Below are 11,962 nucleotides of genomic sequence, written 5' to 3'. Positions count from 1 at the left end.
TCTAGGCTGAAGACATTATCAATTTTCCTTGTAAATTTCCCCAAATCTGGAGCAAAGATTGATGAAAATTAGCCTAGGGTTTCCTCTCTTTCTAAAACACTCCCACTTCTCTCTAAAACATCAGATTTTAGCTCAAATGGTTCATTGCATGCATTTAACAAAGTAGGGTCGGGTGATAAAAATCCAAAAATGAACTTCCGGAACAGGATTTGCGGTCGCATATGCGATCGCAGAAGTGATATGCGGTCCGCATATCGGCCGCAAAAATTGGTGCCCAAAAATGGATGTCGCTTGCCTGGGTTTGCGGTCACTATACGGCCCGGAGACCTATTCTGCGGTCGCATAATGAACCGTAGAACAGTTTTGCGGTCTCATAGTCGACTGCAGAATGGCATCCAAAACTGCTCCTTTCCTGCCTCACTCTGCGGCCATTATGCGGTCCGCGGAGTGATTCTGTAGCCGCATAGAGGGCGGCCGCATAAATGCATTTTTCTGCCCAAATTTTTTATTTACTCCCAGTGTATTGTTCAACGTAAAAAGTTCGAGTCGCGGCGAGAAAGCTCGCCGCAAAGAATTTCTACAATCCTCAAATATGTAAGCCTACTTCGGCACAACGAAACCTTAAATTCCTTTGCGAAATTTTACGGGGCCTTACATTGAACCACTTAACTTCGACTTAATACCATATCACATCATCTTTCCATTCTATTGCTGATGGAATATGGTCTCTAAAATTCTCACGATGTCGACTATTATCAAATCCTCTAGTCTCTAAATTGATCCTGTTTACTAGCCCATGCTAATTTTTATTTCTCCAGGGGTCTACTTAGCCTTCTAGTAATGAGTTGGAATCACCAAACTCATTTCTCGAAATAAGGATATAACTTTATGGCTTATACTCTTTTATAGTCTCAAATCATGTCCCTTTTTGTATTTTCTTTCACTTGACTATAGACTCTGTCATCATGTCATATTTTGATTTACCGTTATCACCCATTTATCACATCTTACTCATAATGCTTCATTTACTCTCTTCTTATTCTCCTACTAATATCGCTGTCTATTACCCTATTCTGAAAATTTCAACAAAACATTCTCACTTTTAGCTCCCCTTGCTCCATCTCACTAACTCTTTGGGTCGCCTAACATTCTCTTTTTACTAAGGGCGGGAGTCATACTATGGTAAATATTTATCCCTTTTAGGATTCCACTGCATATCTTCTGAAATTCCTGAACGTTCTAGTATTCATATTTGAATGTACTATTCTAGAGTGCACCATATGGGTGTCAGCTAACACTAACAATTCGTCCACCGTTTTGGGTTACTTTAACCCTAGCTAGATCCAGATATCCCGTCCTTCACTTAAACTATATCGGTTAGCTCCCATAGGGCATAACTGAGATGGGTGTGGCCAATTGTACATAGCTCTATTACTATTGAATGTAACTCATAATGCTTATATTTCTCATGACCCATATTGCGTCAAATTTCTTATAAGTCCGTGGGAGCCCAACAACGAAATCCATGGTAATACGCTCCCACTTCCACTCGGGAATCTCAAGTCTCTGAAGAAAACCGCCAGGCCTCTGATGCTCATACTTTACCTGCTGATAATTCAAACACCGAGCCACATATGCAACTATATCTTTTTTCATTTTTCTCCACCAATAATACTACCTCAAATCCTGATACAGCTTGGCGGCACCTGGATGAATGGAATACCGCAAACTATGGGCCTCTTCAAGAATCAACTCACGAAGCCCATCCATATTGGGCACACAAATCCGAACATGCATCCGCAACAGCCCATCATCTCCAATAGTAACCTGCTTGGCACCATTGTGCCGCACCGTGTCCTTAAGGAAAAGCAAATGGGGGTCGTCATACTGACACTCTCTGATGCGCTCATACAAAGAGGACTGAGAGACCGTGCAATCTAGAACCCGACTAAGCTCCGAAACATATAACCTCACGAACGGATTGGCTAAGGCTTGCACATATGATGCTAGAGGTCTCTTACCAACTGGACTATATGCAAGGCTACCCTTACTCACAGCCTTTCTACTCAAGGCATCAGCCACTATATTGGCCTTCCTAGGATGATACAAAATGGTAATATCATAGTCTTTCAATAGCTCCAACCACCTCCGTTGCCTCAAGTTGAGATCCTTTTGCTTGAACAAATACTGTAGACTCCGATGATATGTGAATACCTCACACGACACGCGGTAAAGGTAATGCCTCCAAATCTTCAATATATGAATAATGGCTACCAACTCTAAGTCATGAACAGGGTAATTCTTCTCATGAACCTTCAATTGCCGCGACACGTATGCAATCATCCTGCTATCTTGCATCAATACTGCACCGAGCCCAACACATGATGCATCACAATACACAGTGTAGGATCTTGAACCTGTGGGCAACACCAACCCGGAGGCTCTAGTCAAAGCAGTCTTGTGCTTTTGAAAGCTCAACTCACACTCATCGGACCACCTAAATGGGGCACCTTTCTGGGTCAATCTAGTCAATGTGGCTGCTATAGATAAAAACCCCTCCACGAACCAGCGATAATAACCCACCAAACCCTAGAAGCTCCGAATCACTATAGCTGGAGTAGGTCTAGGCCAGTTCTAAACTGCCTCAATCTTCTTAGGATCCACTTTAATGCCCTCGGCCTATCCAACATGCCCCAAAAAGCAACCGAGTCCAACCAAAACTCACACTTTGAAAACTTGGCATATAATGGACTATCTCTCAGAGTCTGAAGTTCAACTCGAAGATGCTGCTCATGCTCCTCTCGACTGCGGGAGTAGATCAATGTCGCGCCCCATTTTTTTTGCGAAAGCGGGTTTCGATGTGTGACAACTCTTTTAAATGGGTATTAGAAGAGAAGAGTCACCACCTAACGATTTTAAGGTGTGTTAGGTCACCTATTTGCAAATAATTTTGTTTTAACTAGTCAACGTCACCAAAGATCGGGTAAGAGCTCACGTTACTTCAAAGAGAAGGTGTTAGGCACTCTTCGAGGTCCACAACTGTGGTTCCCGGCCAAAGTTTACACTATACGGATTATAGGATTACAATTATCCTAAGCGATCATATAAGTGAAGGAGGACATGAAATTTAAAGGTTCTATTATGAACATGTGCAAAGAAAATTGGGCAATAATTAGACTATATAGATAATCAATACAAGTCTTTAGAGGTTAAACAATACAACTTGATTAGTATATATTTCTTACCTAAGTGTTAACAACAAACATATAAAGAAAAGGGGGGATCCTAAGTTTTTTAGCCTAAAGGATCACCCCGTGCAACATAAATAATACTTCGTAACTCCCTTGAGGTAAGGGTTGCTCAAATTATTGAATGGGTACATACTATCATCTCCTGCTACCCGATTAATATGTTAAAGTTATTTACCTAAAGTCTCTCTAATTCAATTCTAGGTCGTGTTCTATGTGTGCATTACCCGTCCCATACCTATGGTCCAGGAGGCTTTGGACCTATTATTAGGTGGTTCTAGACTCTACTTAGGATGCTCAAAAATGATAAAACTAGCGCGCATTCAAAACATATAGGACTACACATAAATGCCAGAAAAGGCTCAAGTTAACCTCAACACATAAACAACAAATTGCACGCATGCAGATTCAACAATAGACAGTTCTTAGAATTAAGACGCATTAGAGTCGCTAAGTCCTACAGGCATGGTTTCTATGTGATTCTGATTTCTAGTATTGTACAAGTGGTACTGCATCTTTAGACTAATGCGTAGGCAGATTAAAAGCGTTGCAAGTCCTATAGGCATGATCTCTAATTGTTTGCGCGAGGCAGTGAAACAATCCCAGAATTCTGAATTACCAGTGCTGATTTTTTATAGACATGCTTCTTAGGCAGGTGACAGTATCCTATATGTAGGATTTTTAATATGCAAAAGGGCCAAAAATGCCCTTAACGTATTAGAAATGGCTCAAAAATGCCCTCTTTTTACCTATGGGTTCAAATTTGCTCTTAATATTATTTTTAGGCTTAAAAATGTCCCTCTCTTAACGGAAAGATGACATGGCATTGATGCGTATTTTAATTGAAGATGTGACATTTATTTAGTGGTCCACATAGATTTTTTCTAACCCAACCCAAAAGATTCGACTCATCTTCTAATAACCCGATGGGTCCGATCAATGTCATATTTTTACTTTCTCCTTTTGCAATAATCCATGAAAAGTTTTCACATGCACAATAAAAATATCCTTTCTTGCCGCAATAATGAGTAGATGAACATTCATCTTGTTTTCACCAGCAAAAGTTTCGGTATCCCAACCCAGCATCTCTTGTTTCAAATAAGGTTTTTACTTTGCTTTTCTTTCTTCCTTCATTTTTCATTAGCATAATAGAACACAAATTAAACACAAATCAGTCTATCAATTTTCCATACATTAAATGCAAATTAACCAACACAACAACTGCCACAATTAAGCAACATTAATATTAGAACTAAAAAAGAAAATTATAAGAATTGAAATCACAAAATTAACTTAAATCAGAGAATTAAAAGAACTAAGATAAAGAGTTAGTATCAAAACATTAGAACTAAAATATATAAAACCTGAACTCAGAAAGCATATGGACAAACAAGGAAGGGAGAAGAAGAGGAAAAAACTCTACTTGGAACAAAAGAGACGAAAATAATGCCAATGGTTTTCCAGAAACTTGAGTTAATTTAAAACAAATCGGGTTATTAGAAGATGGGTCGAATCTTTTGGGTTGAGTTAGAAACAATCTATGTGGAGCACTAAATAAATGCCACATATTCAATTAAAATGCCCATCAATGCCATGCCATCTTTCCGTTAAGAGAGGGACATTTTTAAGCCTAAAAATAACATTAAGGGCAAATTAAACCATAGGTGGAAGGAGGGCATTTTTGAGCCATTTCTAATAAGTTAAGGGCATTTCTGGCCCTTAACGTTACATTAAGGGCAAATTTGAACCCATTGGTGGAAGGAGGGCATTTTGAGCCATTTCTAATACGTTAAGGGCATTTCTGGCCCTTTTCCATTTCTAATAACTGAAATTGATTTTATGATACTTTATCCCTATAGGCATATCATCTAAATGTGGCAATACAATGAAGCATGGGCAGTATACTAAAAGCAATAGAAGTGGTTGACCAATTGATTAGTGGGAGTCCTATAGGCATGTTATCTAGATTAACAAAGCATATGCTATTACATCCTATAGGCATGCTGTCTAAATGCACACTCGTAACATGTAAACAAGTATGGCAAATACTTGGACTAACGTGCTTGAACAGTGTACATGTGAGGTGTGCATGATTTCTATAGGCATGATTTCTATGAGTGTGTAGAATAGGAGCATGAACAAAGTAGCAAACAAAGCACGTAAACCCCTATAGGCATGCTCTCTACTCGTTCATGTAGAGATTAAAGGATACCCGTTCCTCATTCCACTAATTACCCAACTGTCTCGTTTATAAATTATTACAGACCCAAAATAATGAATATGAGTATAAATATTACACACTGAACAACTGATGGCCCAAGAGCAGGCTCAAATGAAAATAACCCATCACTGCCTGGGCCTTTAACAGGTTCATTCTTACTTGAATAACAGACCTAGATCAAAACGCATCTCAAACACGAGAGTGTGTCCATTTGCACAACCCAGGGCCACACGTGAACTCATACCAAAACCAGCACCCAACAATTACAGATAAACCACTTAAACATATATAAGTTAACGAACCACACATAGCAATCAATTAAACAGTCCTGAAGCAATACCTTATAGGGACAGGATTACATGACATTTAGCAGGTTCACATAAAAGCATATTGGCACTTGCATTTTAGAAGCTAGGATGACAGGATTGGTCAAACAAGGGCTTAAACATGAAACTAAGAGAACCAATAGAACTTAGTCTCCACATGGTGAGTCTGACATGAAAAACTAACAACATAGTTTCATAACAAGTGAAAGAGTATAACATGCGCAATATTAGCATAATTGGGGAGGCATATTACTTTGATTAACATGGGAAGCACATATACATGCTTAGTTTTTCAGAACAACAAGTTTATAGTAAAGCATGAGCTAGAATTAGCCTAAAAGATACTCAAAAACTAGGAGTCTAAGGCATGAAGGTCTGATAGAGTCATAGTCAGAGGATGACAATTACACATAGTAAATAAACAAGTAGGCATGGTTTACAATAGTCAACAGGCAGCCCAACATGCTGAGTATAACACACACAGATTTCAAGGTCTAAAGAATTCATGGTAGGCATACATATCCACTTAAGGTTGAAAGAAACAGGCAGACCCTAGGGCTTATGCCAGTTAACTATGCATGGTAGAAGAAGCTAAGTATATTGAAAGTCAATTAGAAGTTTTAGGCAACACTAAAGAATACAGTATTGAACAAACACAACATCAGGGAGCAATATGTTTGGCTAAACACTAAGATAGTAATTGGCACATAAGGCTCATGTAACCAGGAAAATAGTAGAACATACATGAAGTATTCATCAGAAAGAAATTCACTCAAGCAAGTTCTGGGCAGGAGATAATCTGCTTAAGAATGCAAGAATCCAGGGCAAGGCATGAGAAAGGGTTCTTGAAGAGTAATAGGTAATCAGAATAGCAGAGCAAGCTGAAAGTAATCAGAAATCATTCAAATTGGACACATATAACAGGCATGCGTCGAAGCTCATAATTCAAGCAAGTTCAGATACTAGAAAACCACAAGGGTACAGGATAATATTAAGGCAAACATGAATACGAACATAGGCAAATAATATCATATTGATTCATAAAGGCCTGAATGACATGAACACAAGCAAAAGAGAATAAAATTACAAGAGTCTCACTACTCACCAAGTTGTAGAATTAGCGAGCTAATAAGGTACAAATTAAGAGACAACAGCTTGCTTATCAATAACAAGGAGAGAACACCAGAAACCCCAAAATTCTCAGTGTGTCAGAGTTTCAAAGGGTCTCAGATGAACCCCGGACAGTGCTCACACTGAGAGAGGTCTAATAGTCAAGTTTTGGTGGCCTTGGCTTTCAGCCGGCCAAAATCAAAGTCTCATTATAATGTAGAATGAGTGAGAGTGAGAGAGTAGTGGTAGTAACAGTAGTCAAGCGATGGTTGTCTAGCCTAAGAAGGGGAACGAGGAAATGAGAGTTTATATAGTAGTAGAAATGGAATGAACAAACATGGAAAGCAATCAATCAAGCACATATAAGGAAAGAAGATATCACATGCAATCAATAATAGAACCGGTAAAGGATAAATAGAAATTCAAACCCTAGTTGGGTCCAATCAACTGTAAATCGAACTAGGAGTGCAAGAATCGCCTCCTTTCAGGTGTATATAGACGTAATACCGTTTGAATCCTCGAAGATCAAAATCAATCGGGCCTGATTTTGAAAGGTAGCTCTTGCCAAAAATAGGGCAATAACTAAGTAATACCACAGACGTATACACAATAGCAAAGTACCACAAAATAGGTAAGTGAATTAATGATTGATTCTATTGTAGGGCCGAATTTGGAGAGGGTGTAGAGATACGACGGCTAGGGTTCGCAAAGAATAAGAAAGGAGTAGGGAGAATGCAAAGGCGACAGGTTTTGGGGGAATGATCTTTAGGGTTTGGGAGGGTGTAAGTAAAAATGGGAGAATACTTGTGGGCCGTTGATCATTTGAGATCAACGACCAGGATTAGAGGAGAAGCGAAGCGAGTCAAATAAACGGGTCGCGTCCGGGTTAGGTTAATGGGGTCATTTGGTTTGGGCCAAGGCAGATAAGCTAAGGTTTGGGTTAGCTTAGAGAGTGGGCTGGTGGATTGAGTCTGAGACTGTGGCCTATTTTGGCCAGATTTTAAATAAAAGAAATTAGGGGGAAAATAATTTAATAAAATATCTAAATAAATATAAAAAATACTATTTATGAAACTTAATGTTTTAAAAATAATAGTTGAAGGTTTTAAAAATATAAAAAAATATTTGGACCCTGAATAAAATGATAAATGCAATTAATTGTAAAATATGGGATATTATTGCAAAAATTGTGTAAATAGCTCAAAACTGCAAATGTAATTATATGAAATGAAGTAAAATGTTATAAAATATAAATGTGTGTGTAAATAATAAATTTAGATGATTAAGTCATCACAATGTAATTTGAAAGGATAATTAATAAATATTTGAACAATTTAAATGCAAGAAAATCAATTTTAAAGCACTAAAAATTATGAAAAACTAGTTATGTTGCCTGCGCTTCACGTGGTCAGACATATCTCTTTGTAAATTTTGTTGATATAGAAAGATAAAAAAACTTATCGAAAAATTCTATAAAACAAATATACTTATAATAGAAGACATACATACGTAATAGTAAAAAAAGCCCAATATGTAAGAAAAAATTACATAGAAAAGAATAAACACAAAAATCCAACTGAAAGTATCACATAGAAATAAGTATTCGACTTATTCTTCTTTTTCTGAGTGTTCTGGTACCAATACATTAGTGTTCGATATAAAAATGAAAATTAATAACCATGCCAAATCAGTTTTACATCAAGTGCATAATAGGATAATATGAGAGTAATTCTTTTTCCTGTATAATATCTGCAAAAGAGAACCCAAGAACACTGTGTAGCTCTAGGCTATTTAGTACAATCATAACCAACTATTATTAGATATAATACCCAAAAAAATATGAAACATGTGTATCTTCAAGCACAACACAATTACACTTTGTCTATTATTTGACCAGTTTAGTAGTGAGCCTTTGTCATTCCAAATCAACAGCATAGACGAAGTTTATATTCCCTTCACTTCCAATATATTGCATTGTGTAACATGGTTCACATTATCCATATTTTGAAATATGCTGAAATCAAAAAAGGAAACTATAGTTAAAGCTTCTCCACACAAATGTCATATATCATTGATAGACATAAACCATGGATCCTTCACACTACTCAGATTTAACCATAGAAGCATTTTTAGTGTCGTTGTACCTCTCTATGCAAATCTTCCCTTGTTCCCTTTGGAGTTGTTAACTTGCATACACCGTTCCCTCTGATATCATAAAAATTATGGCATTTATGACGCTGTGAGAGCTTTAATACTTGAGTACGGGTACTCCTATCCGCTCTTAACGCTTATGTTTTCAAGGCAAAGGCATATGTTAACTCGTCAGCTGTTGCCTGGGATGGATGGGGACTTATAACTCAATTTTCTGAAAAAGTAAGAGAAGACGTGTTATACGGGGGACTTTAAGAAATAGAGCACTAAGAACATTTTTATAATGAAAAGAAGTTGTTACTCATCACCATTATGTTCATAGGTTCTAATAAGATCATAACCGATTTATTTGCTTTGCAAAACATCTTGATCAGAACTTAAACAGTATTCAATAGGAAATAGATGTCAAGTATCTTGATATCGACATTCAGTAATAGACAGGGTACTGATTCATTAACTTCTTCAAGGTTACAAAACTCATGTGCTCCATGAAAACTCATGTGCTCCATTGAATCATGGTGTGGGTAGCACGACAGTTGAATACCAGATGAATGCAAGTTCAAATATTTAAATGAAATGAGGTAAAAATAAACATTTAATAAGATTTAATCTACTTTGCCGATTCACATTAAGGATGAATCATGAATGTAAGATCAAACTGTATTTTGTTACTTCATGCAAGAACACTGGAACTCTGCTTGATAACAGGTTTAATGAAATGATATAGGCAAACGGGACATCATCTGAAACTACGAGATAAGGTGACCTTATTTCATCGTGCTTCTTAATTATGTTTTCGTCATAAAAGTTGCTCAAAATAATGAATCAAATTTGACCTGGTCACATGAAGCATTTTCGCAATCCCTTATGGCGATCAAGTAATTTTAGTACATCTAATAAATTTTATTATCATACATTCAAAGGAAAATAATTGTCTTGAGATTTTCAGGGAAAGAAGTTAAGCCCATAGCAGTAACTTGTTTTTCTCTTTTGATTAAGCCCATGACAGTAAATTAAGACAAAATGATCTTCAAAACAATCCCATACTAAAAATATCAAATGACCCCTTTGGAAAATATATATTGGTGATGTAAAGAAATACAATGATAACTCCCAAGGATCTGATCTAGGCTAAAATGTTAGACTATCATTTTAACCTTCAAAGTCTGAGATGGTGATCGGAGCCTCCGTGAAAGACTCAATACAAACAATACTTTCGCAACCAAACCAAGTAAATACATCAGTTTATAAAGGAATTTAGTTGTTAGAACTTCTGCTTCTTAAAATCATGTCTAAAAGTTTCTGTTTCAAATGTAGGTTTTTTCCTCTATTTAAAATAAATTGTGCCAAACTTGTATTTGTTTTTTAGTTTCTAAAGTTAGGGGAATTTTGTACTATGGTTATTCACAATACACTAACAGAGAAGCATGGTCACTGATCACACAAAAACCTAGGAACTTCCAATTTGCTAAACCATTACATGATTGCCATAAAACCGGAAGAACAAAGACTTCCAATTCATAGACATTAAAAAAATGTCATCAAGGTTATTTCATACGGAAACTAATGATTGTTAAGAGAAGATCATAGTTTTTACTATATTTATTCAGAGAATGTCAATAGCTGATGCCGAGGTAGCAAACGTCTTATGTCTATAAGGTTCTTTAAAGGTAAGAAAAATATGGACTGCTAACAACAATATTGATCATAGAATAATGAAGGAAAAGAATTAAACTTAGTTTATTGCTTACGTGAATGAGTGTCCTGAATCACTTTCCCCTTGTTTTTGTACTACCAACTTCGCTCCAATTAAACCTGTTTGTTTCAACAACACAAATCGAATCAGCATTTATTTAAGTATGTCTACAGAAGATTGGAATATAATCCTAATTAAATGATATACAAAAAGACAGTCAGATGGAGCAAATGTAAAGACCTTAAGATAGTTCAAAGAGGAAAACCTAAGGTTCAGGAAGAAAAGCTTCAGAGAACAGAAGAGGAGAAGTTCCATCTTCTGTATACTTCAAATATTCATTGTTTAGTTATAACAAGTTGTCAGTTCCCTTTACTGTATCCCTTTGATCATTTCCCTTCGATTTGTCATCATTATGTGCAGCATTCCATCATTTATTACCACATGAAAAGGGAATCCTCTTACAAGGAAAATTGATCTTTCGCACATATTTGGAGTTGGTTTTCTACGAAGGGACTTTAGGGCTTTTGATAGCGACTTTTCAACTGCTAAACGATTGTGAATTACTCAAATACATAATGGGTTTTGTAAACGGTGTGACTTTTCACCAGGAGAAGATATATGTTTTTAAAAATTTTAATGCAAAAAAAGGAGGAATTAGATAAATTATCATTCTAATTGAAGAGATGTGCCACGTCCCTTGTCAATGGCCTTCAATATATATATATATATATATATATATATAGAGAGAGAGAGAGAGAGAGAGAGAGAGAGAGAGAGAGAGATTACTGAAAGTCCTTATATTACTCTTGTAAATTGGTGATGATGTATAAACGATATTTTGAAAGTATATATGATATTTATAAAAATGAGTTCAAAATTGGGTATCAACAGGTGCCCCTCTTTACCCGGGAATGATGAAAGAGTTGTCGGGTAAAAAAAATGACGACAAATTTTGTGTGAAATGAGTGGGGATGATGCGTTTTTGAATAAATGGGGGTTGAACCCTGGTTTCTGAGTTGCCTACATATCCCTGGTGTTACGTGAATCAGGCCGTGTGTAGTTCTGGATCCAACAACGAACGAGACCGATGGAGTTGTTATAAGAGTGGTCGTGCGCTTCGAAAAAGGATCTCTTGGATAGGATAGCGTTGTGACTGATAATTTCAGGTGGAGTTACGAATGCGAATTTGAACGTTACGGATGTGTGAGGC

This window comes from Nicotiana tomentosiformis, chromosome 10, assembly GCF_000390325.3.
Source record: "Nicotiana tomentosiformis chromosome 10, ASM39032v3, whole genome shotgun sequence".
Classification (NCBI taxonomy): domain Eukaryota; kingdom Viridiplantae; phylum Streptophyta; class Magnoliopsida; order Solanales; family Solanaceae; genus Nicotiana; species Nicotiana tomentosiformis.
Note: the sequence above shows the minus strand (reverse complement) of the source record.